General features: G+C 35.8%; 1 long non-coding RNA gene and 1 pseudogene across 3 annotated transcripts; both read right to left on the reverse strand.

Annotated features, from left to right (window-relative positions):
• Positions 1-631: 631 nt before the first annotated feature.
• On the reverse strand, positions 632-4323 carry LOC106432373 (annotated as a pseudogene).
• A 14410-nt stretch (positions 4324-18733) lies between these two features.
• LOC106432361 lies at positions 18734-23395 on the reverse strand. 3 transcript variants are annotated; one of them, XR_007323499.1, is made up of 5 exons: positions 22742-23395; positions 22430-22479; positions 22217-22330; positions 19954-22123; positions 18734-19848 (listed from the first exon to the last, which is right to left on the reverse strand). It is a non-coding gene; the product is annotated as an uncharacterized LOC106432361 (long non-coding RNA). The 3 variants fall into 3 exon arrangements; XR_002662811.2 differs by having other exon boundaries at positions 19954-20359; positions 22742-23389; XR_007323498.1 differs by having other exon boundaries at positions 19954-22330.
• Positions 23396-25079: the final 1684 nt, after the last annotated feature.

Here is a 25079-nt window from a genome sequence, read left to right on the forward strand (position 1 = left end):
TCTAATCTATGTTAAATCTGGTGAATGAGTGTCTAGTTGCAGTGAAGAGTGGAGTTTGGTGGTAGACAAAGCAAGGCGTGGTCGAATGGTAACATTAGAAACTACTACTCCATTGGAGAAGCTCAAGAGGATCGTGTGTGAGGAATATTATTGGTTGGACCATAATGTTCTTAATACCGAGTTCAGTTATTCGATGGTGAATCAAAGAGGGAATCCTCCAATTATTATCACCAATGATCGGCAAGCATCTAATTTTGTGGCGTATGCAAAGAGGGATTGATTTACTACCTTGTGTGTCACGTTCTCTGGTTTGGGTGTAAATCAAAAAGAACGAGTCAATATCGATTTGAATAAGGAGCCGTGTGATTCAAGTAATGTTGAGGATGAACCAGTTCTTAACGGTCAATATCGTATGCACAAAGAATGATGGCCAGAAGTGGAAGAATACAGATCGCATACGAGTCAATATCGATTTGAATAACCAGTTCTCCTTTGTTCGAATTTCAGAGACAAGAAACCAAATCTCGGTTTGGTTTGGTTTCTGCATGCACACATTTGCTTTTATACACCATACCAAATTCTAACTCGAATCGGGCCAGCTTATTTGTGTGTTTAAGACCAAAACAGTCTATAAATCACAACAAAAATGCAATATTCCAACAACTGTATGGTTTTTCCAAAATTCATACAAAAAATAACCTACATTTTTCTTGGTTAGACCGGTTAGAATATCTTTTGAATTATTCTATAAAACGTTTGGTTGGGGTTTATGGCAGCACATGTAAAGCTAAGATAAGATTATTCTTGATGACTCATGTCATTACATGGTTCGTTCTCTGAGAATACTCTTCAATCTTGTCCTGCACGTACATCTTCCCACCTTTCTTGTTCTTCTCTTCTCTGCTCAACGCCTTGTCGAACTTAAAGTTATCCGGGTGGTCTTTCAAGTACTTGCTGAACTCATCATCGTAGAGAAGGCTGTCGGTGTTGGCCACGCCTAAGAAGAGCCAAGCTAAGCCGCCAAATTTGTAGTTTGGGAGGTTTTCCATGAACAGTCGACGTAGGTAGCCTCTGTAAGGAGCCACTCATGTTCCCGTTGCTATCATTATGTGCGTCGCGTTTGGATCATTCTCTGGTAGTAGCATCACCTTCCCAGATGGACCTGGATTCGAAAATTAAACTTTAAGTAAACATAACTCTTATTTCAATGGTTCTATATGTATGCAAGTTAGATTACATACCTGTGATTTGAATCTTGTCTCCGGGTTTGAATCACATAGGAAGTTGCTGCAGACTCCGTTCTTTGAAGGGTCTTCTTTACCAGTCTCGGGATCGTAATAAACAGCTCTGCGTACACACAAACTCGCTGCTTTACCGTCAAAGAAGTCTCCATACCTCGTTGATGCAATAGAGTAAAGGCGCACATTGTGCGGAGCTCCTGGTTTACTTGTTTTCTGGGTTAACGCCAAGGAAGATGACCATGACTTGGTGTTGAAGCTTATGCTATTGTTATGCTGCAGGATGAAAAGCGACACAACACAAGCAAACGACGGTTTGAGATCAAACTCAGATGAAATGAGAAAATCAAGCAAACATAATCTAAAGGAATGTGACTGGAGAGCCAGGAGAAAGAAAATAGAATCCAAAGATTCTGTGTACAAAGACAGGTCATGGTTAACCTTATGAGAGCTTTTTGTTTTGTTTACTAAACACTAGAGAAAATAGGAATCTGTAAGGAGAGAGAAAGGAGGGATCACCTTGAAGACAGATCTCGTAAGTGAACGTTCGTTACCAATTGAAACAGAGACAGCAGCAGCCTGTAGTGAAATGAAAGTTACATGGGATTAAAACTCTCTCCTGATATGAAATGAAACAAGTTTTCCGGAGAAAATAAATTCAAAAAACTCGTTAATGGAGGAGGAAAACAAAAGTAGATTAAAGATCATAAAACTCTGCAATCCAATAAATTCAAAAGCAGATTAATCAAATCTAGGGTTTAGAGAAGGGATCTCTTAAGAGACTCAATAGAAGAAATCACATACTTAGTGTGAAGAAACGTGAGATTTTGATGAAATTGATGGAAGAACACTTCGATTTAGCAAAGAACTCGTAACCCGAAACTCGTTGAGGAAGAAGAATTCGATTTCGTTGGATGTAGTGTTTGAGTACGAAGAGTAAAATGACCAAAACGAGGTTAGAGACGAAAGGATTCGCGGAACCCTGATGAAGAACTCGTAACCGATAATGGCCATGGAAGGAGTGAAGAGAAAAAGGCGGAGAAGACGAGATAAAAAATAGGTTATTAGATTAACCCTAAACCCTTTAACCGTGTTCTTTTTTTTCCTTTTGTTTTTACCTGTTTTTTTAGTTTTTTAATTAATATTAAATAAATTACGAAAATTATAATTTATATTTAAAATTCATATTATTTGGTTAATTAAAAGGGTATTATGGTATTAACAGGAAATAAAATCCTAGTTTGCAAAAAAATCTTCAAAAAATCTTATTGAGACAAATCAAACTTCAAAGTGTCTATTTTTTCCAATTTTTCCATATTTTAATCTATTTGTTTTAATAATCTAATTTTTTATGTGTTTTTTGCCGTGTTCTTTTATATTGGTCTATGAAACTATATATATTTTATATTTTCATTTCATTGCTGAAACTATAGTTGACCTTTTTTAATCCAATTCATAATTTCTATAAAACATTTTCTATTTTCTGGATACAATAGCATTTGATATTTTGATATATCACGCCATCACGGTGTTTTATGTTTGTAGTAGTAAGTGGCGCATTTTATCAACAAATCAAGGGCCGTTAGAGACATTGGACTATTACGTTTGTTAATGTAGTCTTGTTTGGGCTTGACAAACGTGTGTAACGTTTTTAAATAGCCGAATATGTTGTTGGATTAAATTTTTTTGGTTTTGTTATGTTCGTCTCGATTTAGTAATAACTATTGACCAAACAATTGGTGGGTTTAATATAATTTTGGTGCAGTGCATTCTTGCGTAATAGTATATTTATATGGATGTTTTTAAACAATTTGCATATGTTTCTATTTGTTGTAATTTTTTTTATCCATACTATTTAAGAATATAAAGTTAATGAGATTCGTAGTAAAGCATTACACAAATTTTGATCATGAAAGAAACGTAACGAAATGCAAGAATTATGCATAAAAAATTACAATGATCAGTTTTTTTTCAAAGCTTTACACAAATATTTTTAGTTTCTTTTTTCATATATAAAAAAAGAAAACTCATTATAGTTCAATCTATCTTACTTGGTCCCAAACATGTTTATAGTTTATAAACATATTTCATGTTCCTCAGTTCATGCAAGTTTGATAAAAGGAAAAGAGGGATAGATAGAACAATAGAAGAAGTAGAGCGAGATTCTCTCCTTTGAGCGTTATATCTTAAACTTCGAAGTCTTAAACTCAATGCTAACTGGGTCTTCTTTTTGGTCTCAGCAGGATCAGAATGGCTGCAGGCTCGTTGTCAAAGAAGAAGACGGAGAGACTTCAGCAGCAACGGTTCAGAGCCACCACTTGTGTTGTGGTTTTGAGTTTGTTTGGAGCTCGAAGAGTGAAGCTCTGTGCGTTTTCATCTGAGGATGATGATGATGGAGCTAATGTGCTAAGCAATGAGGACTCAAGTGGGTGCTAATGTGCTGAGCAATGAGGACTCAAGAGGGTAAGGCGTGAGGGGCATGTCAGTGACTGAAGAAACCACCGGGCAGTAGCTTAGGGAAGAAGAAGAAGAGCTCATGGAGTGAACAAATTTGAAGGTATGCCCAAACTTGCCAATCACACATTGCGGATAATGGCTGCATTGTTACCACAGAGCTGTTTCTGTAGACCAAAAAATGAATGGAAGATAGAAAAACAGAGCTTATTTATTTTTATTTTTTTTGAATAAATGTTAAACTGTATTCATCCAAAAAACGTTTTTACATGAAATGCATCAAAAGACTGAAAGGCAAACTACAACAACTACTGCTTAAATTTGCTATCTTGTACCAAACCACATTCTCATTCTCTTCTCCATCTTTTGATCTCTTTGGCGCCGAATTGTGGACAACCTGTCCCGCACATTTTTATCAATGATTTTAGCCAGCATAACATGAGGAAGCTGCTTTCCTCCATGCCGTCTGCAGTTCCTCTCTCTCCAGATCGAGTGAGCTGCTGCTTGAAATGCGTATCTTATCAGGAAGAGCCTCACCCGATTCTGACCTTGCGCAAGCATTAACTCAACAATATCATCTCATCTCTCAGTATACCCCGAACAAAGCAGACCCCTCATGAGCGTTCCCCATATTTGGCTCGAGTAAGCACAAGAGAAGAACATGTGATTTCTTGTCTCCACTTCCAGTTTGCACAATACACAAGTTGGATCTATATCAGGATTCCATCTCAACATCCTATCACATGTCGACAATCTGTCTAACGTTGCAATCCACACATGAAACGAATATTTCGGCGTGGCGTGTTTGAACCATATATATTTGCTCCATCTTTGCAAAATGTATTCTTTGCGGATCAACAACCAAGTGTTATGGGAGGAGAACATAGCTTTATAAATCTCTGCTTTATTTCTCCAAACTGCAACGTCCTTTGCACTATTATTTGCAGATTTTATCTTTTCAATCTCCTCCTCAACTTTGTTCAGAATCACAACACGATGTCTTCTCCTTCTGTGTTTCTGTATAGCTTCAGCAACTGTTGAAATTTCAGGAATGCCCAGATCCATAAAACCTCTTGTTCCCAACAAATCTCTCAAACGCCCCATATTGCACCAATGATAAATAAATTTTAACTTTTTTTTGTCAGCAAAAATTCTAACTTACCTTCAATTATTAACCAAAATATTATAGTTGACTCATGAGAGTTTCAAGACGGTAAGGTTTAAGCTAATATATCAGATGCTTGGCTAATGAGCCTCACCGGACACAATGGGAGGCCAATGTTAGTTGAGCATGAGACCATACAGAGAGGAAGAACCATTTTTGGCTGTAATCGTAGGTTCTTTGAACATGTAAGCCTGGTAAAAGCTCAGGTCTTGGTATAACTACTCTGAGTTCCTGCTATGAATGAACGGATTGAGACTGAAACCAAATGAAAATAGTTAGACCAGTTGATAGCATGGAGCTTGTACACCATGAAAGAACGGAATGGTGAAGTCAACAGGTGAAACCAAATTTACACTAACATGTTCTCATCTAATAACAACCTACAGAACAATTTGAGAGATCATACAATACATTACAGCTACGACACATATATGCTAGATCACATAGAGAGAGAGCGATTGAAACCAGACGTAACGGAAATCCCATGTACTACATAGATAAACAAAATATGCTGTTTAGAGTGATACTCTTCACAAGTTTAGAGTGAAGATAGATTTTAGGAAATCAAGTTTTGTAATCCCAGAAAAAAGTATGTTCACTTAGGACCATCATTAGACTAAACATTGTAGAAGTATATAAGGACACATGTGTTCAGAAGATTCTTCAAAAATGCACCAGGAAAATTAGTGAATCTCCTATAGCATCGTCTATCTTACCTAAAATTTTTGGGACAATTAGAAATATAGAGAAAGAGAAAGTCAGAGAAAGACCTGAGAAGCATTGTGATAGCGAGCTGATGGTTTATGCTTTTCATCATTATCTTCCTTAGCTTTTGCAACTGAAAACTGAGATTCAGACATTCATCTTTGCATTATCTTAATGCGCACATTAACTATAATAGCAACTCAAACGTATGTAGCTGCAAAAGGAAGAACGTGACACTTCATTACTTGAGAAAATCTTATTGTGGAGGCTGGAGTAATAGATAAGACTATGAATGCTTCACAAATGTATGAAGGTATGTTCACAAACGTATGTATGTTTACATTGTGAATTACGATTCGTTGAAGGCGAATGTAATAACGATCCAATTATGACCAATAACATTTAAATAGATTCACAAAAACTCAAAAGAGGAATACATCCCAATTTTAGAAGCACAAATACACATGAGATTCATCAGTAGCTTAAAGTCCAGAAAAGCTTCAGTAAGAAGTTCATTAATTAGACACAATAAGGTCTTACTAAGAACATGAATAGAAATAAAGAGATTGAACGTTTAAGTTAGAAGCTATCCCCAAACGATATAAGTTTACACTGAAGCACAATAACGACACTAAGATAACTCAAAGGCAGAAACTATGAAAGCCACTATGTGCATTCAAACAGACCCCCTTATTCTATCTGCAACAGTCTTTAGTATCAGATATCATGAAGCATTTTAGTTCAAGAAAGTAAGGGAATGATGATGATGAGTCACCCGATCCTTGGGATGCAGAAACTATCCCAAACGATATAAGTTTACACTGAAGCACAGTAACGACACTAAGATAACTCAAAGGCAGAAACTATCAAAGCCACTATGTGCATTCAAACAGACCCCCTTATTCTATCTGCAACAGTCTTTAGTATCAGATATTATGAAGCATTTTAGTTCAAGAAAGTAAGGGAATGATGATGATGAGTCACCCGATCCTTGGGATGCAGAAACTGGCCTTCTTATTATTCATACATTTAACTATAAGCAAAGGGTGACTCAGATAGCCAACACCAAACAGAGTAGGGATCTTCTTTTTTTTTTGTGTACATAAGATGGTGTTGGGAGATATGTGTACCTTCGTAAGCTATCAGAAGCAGATAATCTGCAAGGAGGGTCTTTAGACTCAAGGCTTGATATAGACTCAGTTTCTGATTCTCTCCTTGATCATGGTCACTGTCCTGTTCTGTAAGAAAAAAAGAACATGTTGAACACTAAACCTGAGCAGAAAAAAACAAAAAAAAAACACAACAAAAACAAACAATTAAAGGGTTTTACTAAGAAACTTGATCTATACATCTGCAGAGAACTCTCGAGTTGTTTCCGAAATCTCTCAAAGACTTTTAATCTCAAGGTAAGACATCTATGGAGTCAATGAAAATGGGTACATAAACTACATAAAAAGATACAGAGATTCAACCTTTCTGGATTTCTAGAGTTGTCGAACCCAAAACAAACGTGGGAGGAGCGATCTCCACCATGTCAGAATCCTTCGACGATCTTCCTGAATATTGATTCTTTATGCTTCTCAAAACAAAAAATGAAGGATTCGTTTCGATTGATGGAAGGTGTAAGGATATGATCGAAACCCTCAGTGAACCGAATCGTCACGCCGATTTAAGTAGATTCGTCTCCTTTAGATCGAAGAATCAGAAAACCCTAGAAATGGATCGCATCACTCAGAGAAGGGTAGCTCTGCGGCCCCTGGAACTGAAGAACAAAGCCCGTAGACGAAGCCCATAAACATTCATACAGCTTTAATTGAAACGATGTGTTTTGGGTGAACGTACACGTCTCACGCTCACATAAATTTGTGACCAGGAATCGTAGGTGGCACTCGGGAGTGAAAGAGCTCTATTTTATATAATAAGACTAGGGTAAACCCGTCCTATGGGCGGGCGGACGGGCGAGTAAAATTAATAGTACAAATTTATTTCAAATTTTATTTTAGTTTTTACTTAAAGTAAAATTAAAGTTCATAATTATTTTACAGCAATATTATCTATGTATTTTATTCTTCATTTTATAATTATAAACTTGTCTAATTTTTTTTATTTTTTTTGTAACACACAACTTGTCTAATTATAATAAAATTTTAAATATATAATTATTTACTTTCTCAATGTTCATTTTAGTTTAATTATACCAATAAGGCACATAGATTTTTAAATTTACAATTAGAGTAAGTAGAATAAGACACATAAACATTTTTCTGCATATTTTAAGCAAAAGTTTTTCTGCATAACTATAAAGTATTAACAGTTGACGAAGCATGATGTTTTGTGTGTTTAGTTCTCGTAAAGTTTTAATTTTGAGTATCATGTTAATTTCGTTAATATGCAGATGCTATGAAACCATATTTTGCTTATTTCTTAATACATAATTATGATGCTAGTTAGGGAAAGGATAAGATGCTGTAGCATGATTTATAATTCTTTCACTTTAAAATGCCTGAGGCGGTGCAAATTTTAAGGAAGTACATCAACATAAACAAATATGTAAAAGATTTGAAGTTCCCTGTCTTCCCATTGTTTTTCATACTTACTCCTCCCAACATAATCCTTCTTGATTGTAGGAGCATAAATCATACTGCCTGCCAATCCAACTGAAACCCCTTGAAACCCATTACCATTACACATTCTCACATCCAAACCCATCTTCGATTCCTCCGAACTGCCAAATATCGAGGTGCCATTGCATGCCTTATCAGGAACTGTCTTCGTTTCCAACTTTCCTGCTAATCATGTTTCATAATTCATCTCAGACCTATGTTTTCACTTAAAAATCATATGTTCTTTAATAACATTACTTTAAATAAAATATATATAAATATATATAAATTATATCACCTTGCTCTTGGTACACATTTTTCTTGAGCAAGGTCTTGATCAATATTGCTAACCGTGGTCGCAAACGTATTTTTGGTTGGGATACATCTGGCTATAACATGACCAATATCAGGTTGTACCTACATAATGAATCAAGAAAAGAAATTAACTTTGTGAAAGAGGGAAACTAAAAGTGGCAAGATACACCTTTTGTTGAGCCGAACATGCATACCTAGCTTCCTTAGAAACGGTTCCATCTTATGTGTGAATCGCTCTAGAAGACCTCCCTTCAGTTCAACCTGATTAGTAGTACCAAAACAGTGTTGATCAGTAATGAAGATTAACGCAATCAAGCTTGTATGTTTATCAAGCTGGCAATAATTTTAGTCACAAACCGTTTCTACTGCCAGTCCTTGCAAAGTCAGAATCTTCATAAGCGTCAAATAAGCTGCAATGATAACCAGAAGAAGCATTTAGAAACAGTTACAACAGTGATACATAAAAGGCGGGAGAGAGATGGATACAGTTTTAGCCTTTCACTGCTGTCTTCACCAAAGCAAGATGAGAAAAGGAGGTCTTCGAGAGAGATGATACCTTTCAACCTCTTCCTTTGGCATATCTGTAATAAGCAGTTCATCATCACCATGAAGCAGCTGAAATAAAATTTCAAAACATATGTAAAAGCGCAACTAGCGAGGAAAGACCAAATAATATAAAACAACCATTGTAAGAAGCAGAGTACACAACCTTGGAGGCTTTAAAGATGGCATGATGGACTTCATCAGAAGTAGAACTGCAGAGAGCAAACTGCATCACTTTATTCTAGCCGAGGAAGAACCTGAACCAAAATTCAAATCAAGACTGAATGTGACATATATTAATCTCACTTACAATCAAGCAACACCCAGCTATTCATAATTACAAAAAAAAAGAAAAAAAAAAGAAACTCAGCTTCCATGGTGTCTAAACTGTTGTATGAACTCCTTGAAATTGATATTTTCATGTTTTTAAAAGAGAAAACATGGACAGAGTTATATTCTTTGACAGTCTCTATGATGCCATTAACAATAGTCGTCTTGTGCCCCCTCCTTTCTTTTCTTCTTTGTATTCGACAAAATAATTGCAATAACAACAACAACATTCATCAAGTAATTCGATAGTAAAAGCAAAGGTTTAGGCTTTATTTAAAATGATTCCTTTAAAAATAGCACACGGCTTCCCAGCTCAGTAACAAAGATGTTATAGTTTCAAGAAACAGAACTATGGTGAAAGAGAGGAGGAAGAAAGATTTCAGACCTGATTTGTCTTGCTTTCACTTAGGTATGTCTTCTAGAGTTTCAGACTGATGAATTGAAAGTGAGACAAACCAAAGTAGAGGGCTTTCCTATGAAATCAGAAAGTATAAACTCTACAAAAAACTCGAAGCTGATAATGTGTTTTCTCCTCGCCGGCCTTCTTTACATTCGTGAGCCTCCATAATCTCAGGAGACGAACGTCAACGCCGCCGGCCTTCAAATCACCGAGTAGCAGACTGGAGTTTGACATTCTAGTCACTGAGAGAATCAAAACCAAAGTGATTAAAAAGAATGATTTGATATTTTTTCAGAAAGAAAACACAGATATTTATAGTACCAGCTTCACACAATTGAACTAATGAGGGGATTCATTGAATGAGAGTATTCATTGATGAGTGGGAAATTGATACTAATGTTGACAATTCATGAATCGAGTCGAGTACCATAACGGCGCCGGAATTCCTTCCCGGGTTGAAGCACTCAAATCGACAAAACAGTGACAACGGATTCTATCTGCTCTTGTATTGAATCAATCGTAGTAGCCCATGAAACACTCGATCTTCATTGATGGTTGGGAGAACAATAGTTGTTATCCGGCGATTCAATCTCTTCAATGGCGGAAAAAAAGTGGGATGAACCCTAAAATCTGATGGTTGAGAGGCTTAGAGTTTCTTTCTGTCGAGCAAGACATACAGCCCACATACAAAACGCAGGCCCACATCTTATGCACACTTCGATTAATGAAACGGAGCGTTCAATAAAAAGAACACGTGTCAACACATGACTTTTTGAATTTGTGACCTGTCTGCTGAGGTGTCTCTCTAAGGAAAGAGTAAACCCAACTTTATATATAAAGATATTTTTCATAATCCAAAAAGCATATTGTACTAAATGAATGTGATCATTTAATGGTACACAGAGATTTAAATCACTTCCACAATCAATAAAAGAATATCTGAATCTCAAAGCGCCTTCATAACATCCTAATTGTGCTTGACCTAATGCACTAATTAAAATCAAAGAAACGAGTTTCACATAATGATATGGTGATAAAGACATGCATCACTAAAGCATATGATCGGTTAGAATGAGATTTTTTAGAATTCACATTAAGAGCCTTCAGTCTCAATGGACATTTGAACAAATAGATTATGGAAACTAAGAAGTCAATAGAATATCTAGTTGTTGTAATTAGAGAGTCTAGAGACTGAATATTTATGTGTCTTTAATGATCAATAGAGGTTCCTTTATATAAGGATTACAAGATAAAGATAAATGGAAAATATCCAAAACCTAAACTCACTAGGATTAGGAAAACTACTAATACATAATAATGGAAAGATTACATCTACTAGGAAAAGGAAAGGGTTTCCTTTTCTCCAAGCTTTGTGGCCGTCTCTCTCTCTCCTAAAGTCGTCTCTCTCTCTCCTCTCTCTAGGGCTTCGGCCGTCTCTCCATCTTCTAGGTATTGGGCCGGTCTTGGACCAGGCCTGGTTAATGGCAATCCACTCCATGATTTATAACACTCCCCCTTGGATGCCATAACCATACAGGATTTGTAGTACGCTTCATGTTGCCTCATTAAAACCTTATCAGGAAATCCCAGTGGGACAAAACCATGATGAAGGAAAAAGAGTACAACACGCACTACTCCCCCTGATGTGAACCTCAGTGTAGGTTCTACATTCTACGCATCTTGTGCGTGATATTTCCTGTATGTATAGGATGGGAAGTAATTGGCCAAGTTCATTACTAAGCCGTATCTAGACCACTTCGACCTTTTAGGTCGTTTCTCATGTCTCTTGACATCGAGTGTCCCGGTAAGGCATGTGTGCTAAATAATGTGAACCATATTGTTCTCGGGGATCACTATTGGGTCTTTGCAAATCGTGTTTGCATGTGTCCATAGTCTAGACGTGATCGTCTACTGTTAACTCTTTACTTTGATCGGACAATATAAGTACTTATGGACAATGTACTAGATATGGTTATCATGAACCTATGTCTCGATCTGGCCGATCCATTTCTGGGTCATAGACCTCGTCTATACATGTCCACTACTTGTCTCATGAGTGTTCAAGATCAATGATCATTGCTGTGAGTTTTATAATTTCTCATTATGGCTCTCTGGCCGAACACTCTCATGTATCTCTCATGTGGACATCGATCTTTCTTTGCCTTAGGCAGTACCATATCTATCTCCGACATTGTAGTCCTTTATCCATCTCTTGATGGTGTCTCATGACCTCTGTTGCTGTGGATTATATCACACACTGAAATATATATTATTAGGTCATAGATCTCGGCTCTCACAAGCTTATGGACTACAATACATTTGTATCCGGTTGATCTTTTGTCTCTACTAGCCTGTGATCAAAAAGAAAGGGCTAGACGCCTTTTAGTCTTAAAAGCCGTACGCGTCTAGTCGAAGAGCCAGACGTTCTTTGCTGAAGAGCCGGACGCCCTTAGATGGACAGAGTCGGACATCTTTAGTTTGAAGGGCCGGGGCCGGATGCTTTTGGTCGGACACCCACATAGATTTATTCTATGCCTACTAACCTCTTTTAGGTTTAGTATAATCACAAGGAATTTCAAATATATGGATTGTATTGGATTGTCTTTTATACAACTCCAAGATCAATGATCATGCGTGATCAATTTCTTTTACATACTATATGCAGCTGCTTTATGTTTCAGTCCATGAATCAACTTAGGAATGAAGCTGTTCTTTCATCTTATCCAGTGATCCATATGCTGCTTACTACATTATTTGTATCTAATTTCTTTCTTATGACCAGACCATTTTCAATTTAGAAAATCTGTAGCAGCATCCACCACATAGGAGTTTATCTCCTTATAATCCGTTCCTTTGATCTCTGTGAGTACCTTGTGTAACAAGCTATAATCTAATGCTGTTAAGTAGGAAGACATGAACATTCTTAGACCTCTTGATCATGTGCCTTCTCTCACGGTTTCTTTATCTCACAAAATCCATCTATTTCACTGGTTTATCAGATGGCGTTTCTGTATATGTATATGGCCAATACGCCCATCTCTCTTTTAGATACTTTGAACCTCCACGTTTTATCTTTTCTAATCTCTATGATCTTTTATGATTGTATGAGTACTCTTTGTGGATTCATGATCCTTGTTCATCTCTTTATGTTCAAGTGCTATAACTTTATGTATCTTTATACAAATGTGTGTGTGTTTCGACACTTTCATGTGGTTCCATTATGTTCCAGACATGATCTATAGATTTGAGATCTTATTATCCAGGACCTTTATTACCTAGTAGCTTGGCGTCCCAAGACTACATGGTTTGGTACCTTAGATGTGTAGCTGCGCAGCCTTTTCTCAATGTCTGGTATGGTTTCTCTTATAATCTCGGATCTGTATTCTATGCACCATTTTTATATCTGAGATTCCTTTATCTTATGGAACACTTGGTCTATCTTGTATAGACTCTATAGCAACTTGACTGTGTCTCTTTCAAGGACATCAAATTTTGTTTGGTGCTAAGCTGGTTTATGACTTAGTCATTCTTTTCTATTCGGGTCAGTGTCTGGCATCTCGATTAGCTTCTCAATTAGCTAGCTTTATATAATATTTCTTTGGATGTCTTAAATTATAATCTCTAGTCCGAGGATCTTTGCCAAGACAATGATGGTTAAAACCATTCTTATCATTTTTTTTACTTTTTAATCTTTCTTTGTCTAGCTTATAATCTTTCTCCTTTAATATTGAATATCCGGATTCATTTGTTTCATGCAATCCGTACCTGGCCACTATTTTAATCACCCATGTTTTGGCTCACGGTCCTTTGAATTTGTGCAGAAGATCTTATTCTTATATATTCTCAATCCTCTTCTGAGATTCCATCTTAGACGGCACACATATGTATATGGTGGTTTATTCAAAATCTCTTAAGATGGGGTATGTCTGGTTTTATGACCCGTATATAATCTGAGATGGGAATATCTATGCTCACTTATATGGCCTGATGCATATTATCATTCTATACATGTAAATTCATAATGTCCCCAAGCTTATAGACTTTATAATCTCATCCTTATAGATAATGGCTATACATGGCCAAACCTTTATAGGTAATAACTTACTTGGCCGAACCTTTATAGGTAATGGATTGTGTGCGGTCAAGCCTGCACTATACGGCCAAGTCACGGCCAAGTCGTTTATAACATGGTTCTATACCATGCTTCACGAATTTGTAGTGTGATCATGGATTTAGGGTTTTATCCTCTCTCCCCCTCATGAACATACTATAATTTCGTGGTGCTTAGGACAATAAAGCCTTAATGAGTTTCTCTTTGTGTACATGTTTTACAACGTGAGATTTTTTTATGGGATAACTCTTTGTGCCTTTTCAATATTAATCTTTGCATCAAGTTTGAGACTAGGATGGCTAATCCTATCATGCCATATAGTGTATAATTTTCGTGGTGTATCTCAATATGATCACCACGGCTCTTGCCTCTCGTCATACTGATCTTTGGCATAGTTTAAATCAGTAGAGATCATAGGTATAGTCTCGACCACTTTCTTATAAGGTCTTAGGCGTTTTTTTTTTCTTTAAATCCGAAGGAACTTGTTTCCTTCTTTGCCCATTGTTTCTATTTGAAACCATTTATAACTTAATGGGTCACATATCATTGGGTGTGTATAATGCCTTATAGGCAATGCCTTAGCCATAGTTTCTTTACTAGGTTTACTATACTCCTTTCACAATTTCTTACTTGATATTATGCCCTTTAGGCAACTCTTTATCAATAAAATATTCATATGTTCAAGTAAGATCAGGAAAGATATAATGAATATCAAAACAAACTCTTTTATATATATATAAAAATCGTGAACCATCAAGTAGGTTAAAAGCAAATCACAAAACAAGGACTTTAAAATAAAATGTCGAGATCCCTTTTAGTCAATAGACATGCCGGCCACTCCTTGAGTTATATTGGACACGGCTCCCTTGGATTCATCCTGATCCATATCAATTTTATTTGTATCAGGATATCTCATCTCACTGCTCCTCTTTAGTACCTTGTCATTCTCAATCACCGTTAGGCGAGAGATCATGTCATTGTAAGTGGTAGAACCTCTTTCTATGTAGATATGTTTTGACAACAAATCTTCTGGATGGAATGTGGAGTATGTCTTGAATAGACAATCATTATCTGTTACCTCTTCTCCACATAATCTCAGTTGGTACACGACTCTGGACAAGGCAAAGTGAAACTCGGCCACTGTCTCAAAGTCTTGGAATCTGAGACTCATCCATTTATGTTTGACCTTTGTACCATAGTGTATCTGGACTTTAATTTTGTCCAAAGGTCACGAGGATTCTCAATATGTAAATACTGATTTCTCAGTTCCTCAGTGAGATGATGGCACATAATGGCTCTTAACATTTTCACTTCTAGTTGCATAATCACCATAATCACCCTGAATGATACTCCTTCCGAGTCCTTTTGATTTCAGGGTAACTGAAGTGTTCATTGCCCATTCTAGATAATTATCTCCAGAGAGATTTAGAATGGCATAATCCATGGGATTAAATCTCGGCATCTGAAATCATATTATCAATCAATTCATTGATTTAGAATTCTTGCAACCAATTTAAATAATCAGTGCATATGATTTCATAAGTCTATATTTGATGCTTAGGCCATACGGCTTTGCATTGTGATGCTTATACCTCTCGGCCATTATAAGATACAACGATCTTAAGGATCGGATCATGATGCAATCCGGTTTATATAACCATCCGGATACTAGGCCACACGGTCACTTTGATATGCACTAAGCCACACAGCTTTTAATCAATCAAGGGCACAAGGCCGCAAGTATGTTCAATGTATTAGGCCACACGGCCATATACAAAACGGGATTATTAATCTAAGTGTATTCAAGGTTGGTAATATTAGATTTTAGAATCAAGCACTCTAGCAACCTAACTCTCATTCAAAACATTATTAAACTTTCAATCGTTAAAGTTTAAGGTTTCAAAGCCTTTAGGATTTTAAATTCGAGATTAGGGTTTCAGTTTAAACAAGATTCAGATTCAAGTTTTTAAAACAATCCTAATCATAGCTCTAAGCGATCAATCAAATACTCAAGTTTCAAATTAAAACCAATTTTCCAAAATTAGGGTTTTAGGGGATTTCGAAAACTTTGATCTTTTGATCAAGGGGATTTGATTTGAGATTCAAAAACCTTTAAGGTTCTGATTTTAATTGATCAATGGATCAATCTCGTTTTTAGGTTTTAGATCGAACTTATAGAGCTTCGATTTACTCATAGGGGATTGATCTATTTAACCTATGGCTTTTAGTTTTAGAGATTATCTTTTATGGTTTCAATCTTTACAAAACAACAAGGTTCGATTCATGTTCTTAGATTAAGTCTGTACCTTTGTTTTTGCAGGTCTGAACCGGACCACCAAAGATCAGATGAACCTCTAGTTGCACACGGACGCGAGCTGGCTCCTTTATCGGGTCGCAAGATGGGACGAGACGCGAGCTGTCTGGAACGGTCTTGTGTCCGGTCACGGATGTGTGCTGAGGTAGTCAGACGCGATCGGGACGCGTCTTCTTCTTATCTAGTTCGCGAGCTGCTGCCTTTGCAAGCGGCTGATCTGAATTTCAAGTTGGCTGTGATGCGAACGTGGGCTGGCTCTGTTGTGAACATGAAACTACGAATGTCTAGGATAAGGAACGCTTAAGGGCTTTAGCTGATCAGGTGTTTGCAAGCCGGAACGGAAGCAAGAACAAGTTAGGGTTCTTCGGGATTAAATCTTTGCACCAACTCCTCTCAGCTCAGGAAATAAAAACAAGGAGTATTAGATTACATGAACACCATAATTTGAACAAGATATCATAAAACAACTAAGGTATGATAAACTTATCTTTCACAGGATTTGAATTTGGCTAGAAAATCTTGTTGGTTCGGATTAGGGTTCCAAAAGACCAAGACGGCGCCGCATATTGCTTCTGCGAGTGTGGACGCGTCTGAGATCGGATCGACGAACGGTTTGCGCTGATGGTTTATCTCGTCAAGAGCTTCAATTTGATATGTGGCTCGTCGTCTGGTTCCTCAGGGTTTGAGAGATATATCGATCTTAATTTGCGCCTGATTTAGGGTTTATGTGTGACGGATTTTAGGTTAGGTTTTGTCTCAGGGTTTTGGAGTCTATCGTGCTGATAACGTGTTGTAATTAGAGAGTTTAGAGACTGAATATTTCTGTGTCTTTAATGATCAATAGAGGTTCCTTTATATAAGGATTACAAGATAAAGATAAATGGAAAATATCCAAAACCTAAACTCACTAGGATTAGGAAAATTACTAATACATAATAATGGAAAGATTACATCTACTAGGAAAAGGAAAGGGTTTCCTTTTCTCCAAGCTTTGTGGCCGTCTCTCTCTCTCCTAAAGTCGGCTCTCTCTCTCCTCTCTCTAGGGCTTCGGCCGTCTCTCCATCTTCTAAGTATTGGGCCGGTCTTGGACCGGGCCTGGTTAATGGCAATCCACTCCATGATTTATAACACTAGTTATTATATATGGAAATGTGCAAGAAGGTATAAGGCCACAAAGGGTCTCTGACAGGTTACCCCTTATCTTTGTACCTCCATATAATAAGTGCAAATGTTTTGATTAATCTAATTGCAGATATGATATACCATGGATTTTACCCACTTTTAGCCATGGTATATAAGTGTTTTCAAATACATTATAGTTGTTTTGAAGTCTTTCTAGTATGTTTTCTGGTTTTGGAGTGATTTGGAGGAAAGTGGTGATTTTGGTGCATTTTGTAGATAAAATGATAAAGACCCGAAGTTGACCATCGACTATCGATCGACGGGCGAAGGCAACAATTGATCGACACACACTCTGTGGTATCGATCGACGGTGAAGCGCGCAGAAACCAGATTAGGTTTCAGCCGACTTAAAGCCCAAGTCCCACAAGAATTACCAGTTATCCCCGACGAGTTTTAACCTAATATTTACGTGCTCTCCCTTGATATCATTAATTAAAATGATACATAGTTTATCATTTATTAAAATGATACATAGTTTACTAAAATAAAAAAATGATATAGTCTACTTCAATTCTTGAGTAGTGTTGGTCGATGCTTATGCAGAAATGGTGTCGTGTGATGCTTGAGGGGTGTCACTCGATACTCTTTTCTTGTATGTGCGGTTTGTATGTTCCAACTCCGACAGTTCCTGGTTGAACAGGGTCAAAAGCTCTTTTTCCTTGTTGCTTCTAGTATTGTGATGCATGCACTTGAAACACAAGAAAAGAAAGTAAGTAAACTAAAAAGAAAAATATAGTCAAAAACACCTAGACTAATGGTGATTAGAGTCCACGTAAACAACACCAAAATTTGATATGCTCAAATTTACCAGTGAGCTACTCTTCAATTTCAGAGTGCGATATAACACTTAGGGATCAAATCCACAGAGACTGTATGTTTCACACAATATTCTTGAATTTAAGACTAAGCTAGATTCGGGAAATTCAAACAGGTAAGTCAGAATTGCAAGTTATAGAATGTTATGGGTTGATGAAGAACGGTTCTTGAACTCAGATTATGATTATCAAATGAATTAGCTCTAGTTGCAGACACTATCTATGTCTAGATACTAGAATTCCAAATCTCTTTGCAAATTCATAAACTAAATAAAGCATTAAGAAAACTCGGATAAGTACACTAAATCCCTAAATCATATCTCTTTGCGATTAGTTATTTAGCTAATCAAAGATAATTTCAGGTAATCATTATGCTGTTGCATCTATCAATTATCATGTAATCAGGATTCTATTTAATTACTCTAGAACTCAACATTAAGATCAATCAGTTACTAAGAATTCTATAGATACCCGTAGCAATTCTATCAACTTAGCAATTAATCCTAAATCTTAGAAACCTTTATATCTATAAGGGTGATTACTCAGACAAGATCAAAGAACGCATAAATGAAGTCTGGATAAATTGTATTAAGGTAAAATAAAATTTCTGAAGTTTCAAATCAATCTCTGAATGAGTGCTGATCTTTCTCTTCAAATCTCTCTAAAATTTAATTTGGGGTCGCCTAAAAAGTTGCTTAAGAAAACCTAATATAGGTAAAAACACGATTAGAAGCTTCTCTTCAAATAAGGAAAACTTTTGGGTTTTGTATAATTCTTCAAACATCATTAAAGCATGTCAGTTTGTTAACTTGAGACGGGTGTCGGCCGATACCAAACTGAGTGTCGATCGACACCGTAGTGACAGATCGACTCCGACTTTAACTTTTCAGCATCAGTTCTCTTCATGATCCAAATATCTCTAGAATCTTCAAAATGCTTCAAATCGTACTTGAACCTGCAAAAGTTCTAAAACCAACTCGAAAATAATATAAAGACTCTAAATAAGGACTTATACCATGGAAATATTTCATAAAAATCATGATATATATTATCAGATGTAGATTAATAGATTCTTGACTTCAAACATCATATATCACTTGTTTTACCTCGTGTTGCAGCATCTATCTATTGTCATATCTAAACATTTTTCTTCACTATATTTAAATGAATAAGTACTAATAAATAATGCCCGATTATCAGAATCAATCCAAGGTGGTTGATAAATACAAGAAGATGATTACATATCAATGCAGTCATAATTAGCCACTGCTCTATAAATCTGATATTTAATTTTGAACTTAGGTTTATTACCAATACAAGTAAATCTTCCCTATATTGTTTTGAATCATGAAGCCCGAATAACAATAGCATATGATTAAACAAGGAAAATGAGGCTTATGACTTAATAACTCCTAATTCCTTCTCATAATTGCCTTTAATATCATTGAAGTACCGAAATATTAGTTGAGGTTTGTGCTGATAAACTCGAGCAGCAGCAAATTTATAAGTTTTCTCCAATGAGCCTGACGATAGTTCAACATACATGTCAAAAAGTATTTCTGCCATCTTTTACATACATGTTTGAACAATAGAGAGAAGGGTTTTCCAAAATGAATCTTGACCTCATCATTTCAAAAGATGGCTAGTCCACCACTTCCCCTCCTTAGCAGATACTACAACAGAGTGAGAATATTTTTAGTTATTTTCCTACCTTATATACATACTTATCTACATTCATGATTTATACGAGAAGAATAACATCAGGATTTTGAACTCACCTAATAGCATTAAGATGTGGAATTTTCAGAGGTATTCCCAACCTTTGACAATTCCAAGAAATATCATCATCCCTCATGTGGTGTGTTTGAGAGTAACCACAATACCATGAGCACTGGTTGATTGAACATGGTATGTAGAAGATGAGCATTCTTCTTGCCTTTAAGAGGATGAATTGAAGGTTTTACCTCCATATATGTTTCCGGAGCTTTCCTGTTACCGCATGTTCTCCATAAATAATAGCAATTAGTTGCAGCATTAGACTTCCCAAGCTTTTACCTCCACTCTTCAACCCGAAGAATCCTTTCTCCATTATTTCCACATATCTAACGATTGCTGTAATTGTTTCTTGTATTGTTGCATTGTTTCTTGTCTCTGTTAACTCCACAGATGCAACAGAAGAGCACTCTGGACACATTTCACAACCATGCTTCAAACACTATTACAAGTTGTACCGAACATCTGTAGCCTATTGTATCAAAAGTCAAATTGTCATTGCTGAAACTAAAACTTAAGGATTGGTAAGGGGTTTTAATTAGGGTTAACTGGTTTGTACATGTTGAAATACAAGAACGGAGTGATGATTCATCAAAAATCTTGGGTAAACACGAAACAAAATTCATGCTTTTATCTTGGCAAGAAGACATAATGGTGGGATTTAAGTAGAGTTCAGCGGTTATTTTTACCTACAGAAATAGCATTGCCTTTGTAGTACCATCAAATGGCTTTGGTTTATTCTTTTCTTGTATGAATGTTAAGATCAAGCTTTGATCGTGAATACCATATTTGGTAACCGTCTGAATAAGCTTTGATTTATTATTCTTTTGTACGAACTACATACGCCGAATTATGTCATGCATTTTACATTTCAAAATCTGACACTCTCCACTAATAATGAATGAATTCCTTGCAAAATAATTCCAATGGCAACTATTTGTTTGCTTGGTTTTGTTGTCTATTCATGTTAGTCCGTACCTCTTTTTCTACATGCTGAAATTTATTTTCATAAAAAAGAAACAGTATTGTACCACGAAATAAGAACAACCTAAATTTTGTTTGATAATGATAATTTTATGAGAGCCGTTTGTTACCTTACATATAATTTTGTCGTAATTAATTAATTTTAAACTTTGGTCCAGGAAAAGTTTCATTTTGTAAACTTAAACAATCTGATATTGTGGTATTTTTTTATCAAATTTATAATTGTCATTAATGTTAAAATTCTAATTTAATTATTAATATTCTAATTCTACATCACTATATCAGTCATTTATTTTGAATATTTATTTTGAACTTTTACAACCGAGGAAATAAAGGTCTTTTGCTCCTTGGGTGCTGCACTTCAGGTTTTAAAATTGTATTATCCAATAGAAAATAAATCACATTCAAAACGAAAGATGTATTAGAAAATAGGTAATCCATCTTGCCACTTTAATGAATTACAAAGTATTAATAAAGAACAAACGCCATTTTTTTATTCAGAAGCAAAAACACAACTTATAGAGCATGATTATCCCTATAACCTTTAATGGGTTTCTTAATGATTTTTTAATTAATAAAAGTAACCTAAGAATTTTAGTTAAGAAACTCTAATTTTGAGTGGTCCAATGAAAGTTTCTTAGTTAAAGGTTCTTAGATTTTTTTTTTAAACATAAAATTATTTATTAAATAAAACATATTAAAAGATAACATTTAAAACATAGATTTAAAAAACAACATAAAAATAAAGATTAATACAATAATCAAGAGTAATTTGAAAAAAACATTTGTGAATAATATTTGTGATCAAAGAGAGTGTTTTAGATTACTTTGTGAGAAGGAGATAATAAAACTTATTTGGTGAGAAAGAGAGAATGAAACTTGTTTGGTGAGAAGGAGATAATGAGACTTTGTGAATAAAATGCTTGGTGAATCACAACTTTATATAGAGAAGAAGAGAAGAACCAAAACCAACATGTTCCTAACATACAGACAATACTCGTGACTTGCATATACAACAAATATATACAACAAATATGATATCAACCTGTTATAGAAGGAAGATTGGCACTCTACGGTTAAAAATATAACACACACACACACATACCTCAAACTGACACCGATTAACTTCTATTATGTTTCACTTTCGTCATAGGACTTTGAGTGTTACTCAAAACAGTTCAATACTCAGACCTACATGTAACACAATAACAATGCCTAAATCCTACTCTTGTATCTTCTAGCAATGCCTCTCTTCACAAACAAACAAAAAAAACAAGATGTTACCTTTGTATCCAACATGATAGCAACGGCTTTGTCGACAAAGAAAGAGATACATAGATGGGACTCCATTGGTTCTGTAAGTTCTGTTCAACTCCATCCCTAGGCGTATCATCTGGGCTGTAGTTTCCATTAAAAACAGAGAATGACAAATGATTAGAATCTAGACAAGACACATAGGTTTTACCATAAAAGAAAGCAAGTGTTTTTTTTGGCTACCCGAAGATGACAGCGTTCCATCTTTGCTAGTGTTGACATCTCAATCTCTTCTAAACCAGAAAAAACAACAACAAGATTAGAACTTGTAATCAAACATATCCATGATGTCTCATTTGCAAACATTTGTTACAGCAAGCAGAACTCTCTCAAATAAACCATAGATTCATATCTTTACAAAGAGATAGATGAAATCCAGAACAGGAATTACAAACCCTAATTAAGAAGATAACCAATTAAGACGGAACACAACCCTAAGTCATCGATATCACAATCAGTCGACCAAGATCAAGACAAGATTAAAAGTGGACGAACCTGTGATTCTCAATGGAGAAAAAGAGACGCCGTGAGGAGATCATAGAAGCCGGAGGAGACGCCGGTTTCAATCGCCAAAGGAGAAGTCGAGAAAGAAAGAACAGAGAGAAAAGAAAAGAGAAAAAAAAAAGAAATTTTTTTGTGCTTGCACGTGTTCGAAAAACTCCCTTTAAAAACGGTTACCAAAATCCCTTTCTAAGGATCGGTAATTGCCTATTGTTTTAATTTTCATTTAATTAAATCAGTTTTTATCTTTAAAACCTCTGTTAAAGTTCCGCGTTAAAGATGGTCTAAAACTCAAGAAGGCGGTCGAACATGCGAGGAGGAGGGGGCAGCAAAGAACTTGCGAACCAAAACATGTTTTCCATCAATAGTGAACTTGTTTTTGTTCATTGGAGTCACGATCTCTTCAATCTTCGATGCATATTCCATCTTCAACACCATCCTCGCAAACAAGGGCTGCTCATTTTCTTGCACTTGTTGCATCACTATGGCTTCTATCACTTCTCCAAACTTCCTCGTGAAGTGAACCCTAACCTCCGATTCAGAAATTGGATATCCTTTGGAAAACGTCAGAAACACCGTCCTATCATCCGCCGGTGTCACCTCTTCCTCGTCATCCTTGTTGTCCACCCTCTTTGTCTCTTTCACAGCCACTACAAGAAAACAGCGACATACTGAGAGAAAAAATTGTCGGTATGTCGTCGGAATAACGATATTCCGACGAAATACCGACGAAACAAGTCTTCGGAAATAACTCCTCGGAATTTCTTCTTTCCTCGGAAATCCCTCGAAATTTTCCGACGGAATTCCGAGGAAACAAATTTCCGAGGAGATTCCGAGGACCACTAGTTCGTCGGAAAGCTCCTCGGAATATACCGAGGGAGAACGTCGTCGGGATATTTCCTCGGAACTTCGTCGATCGATGCGTTTTTGGACATATATCCATCGATCGATCCGTTTATAAAAAAACGTTCGGAATATTCCGAGGAACATGTCCCTCGGTATAAACGGATCGATCGATGGTTATATGTCCAAAAACGCATCGATCGATCGAGTATATCAAGTGTTCCTCGGAATTTCCTCGGTATTTCATTTCCTCGGAATGTAAAAAATATTAATTTTTTTTAAAAAATAAATTTTTTGAAATTTAAATTCGCAAATATAAAATTAAAATTAAAATTGAAATCATATTAATTAATATTCAAAGTTTCACAAATAAAAATAAAACATTCCGACTTTTTGGAAAAAAAAAAAACTACGGGTCTGGCACGTCCGGGAACACCTCGTTCAGGTACATCCTCTGCATCATCTCCATCATTTGCTGGTTCAGCCCTCTTCTGTGCCTCATAGCCCTCCTGTTGAGCCGCCATCTGGGTCTCCAACCAAGATATGCGATCATCCTTACCATGTTTGACCCCGTACCACCACGACCACGACGCTGTCGAGGCCGGGTCTGATCATCATGAGACCTGTAAATTAAAAAAAATATATTTAATAAATATAGAAATATATAAATTATTTTTTTTATAAAAAATCCCAAATAATAGTTTTTAATCATTCTAAAAAGATTTATAGATATTAAAAATGTTTAATAAATATATAAAAATAGTTCTAATAAACAAAAAATAGTTTTAATAAATAAAAAATTTATATAATCTAAATATATATATATTTTTAAAACCAAAATCCCAAATAATTGGTTTTAATCACAAAAAAAGTTTTATAGATATTAAAAATGTTTTGTAAAATCCAAAAAATCGAATTTATATACAAAAAACATTTTGTAAAATCCAAAAAATCAAATTTATATACAAAAATCGTTTTGTAAAATACAAAAATTGATTTTATATACAAAAATCGATTTTATAAATACAAAAAAAATAAAAAAATTATAAAAAAATTCTAAATCAATTCAACAAAACAAATTATTCAACCAAATCACAATTCTAAATCTATTATACAACCAAATCACAATCCTAACCAATCACCCTAACAAAAATCTATCAAAGCTACACAAAAACCTAACAAATAGAACCTAAGAGAGTGGGATAGGGTCCTTACATGATTTGTGTAAGAGAAGGGGGAGATCGCCGGAGATATCGTCGGAATTCAGGGGGAAATCGCCGGAGAGAAGAGAGGAGTCGCGCAGAGGAAGAAGAGAGAAATGGGGAAGAAGAAGGGGCTCGTGGTTATAAAACCTAGGGTCCGACGGACATTATCCGTCGGAATTCCGTCGGAATTCTAATTTCAATTTTCGCGAAATATTTGCCCGGTAAAATGAAAATATTCCGAGGAAATACCGAGGAACTAGTGTTTGGGGTTTCAAAACATCAAT

The sequence above is a fragment of the Brassica napus genome, chromosome C5, assembly GCF_020379485.1.
Source record: "Brassica napus cultivar Da-Ae chromosome C5, Da-Ae, whole genome shotgun sequence".
Lineage (NCBI taxonomy): Eukaryota > Viridiplantae > Streptophyta > Magnoliopsida > Brassicales > Brassicaceae > Brassica > Brassica napus.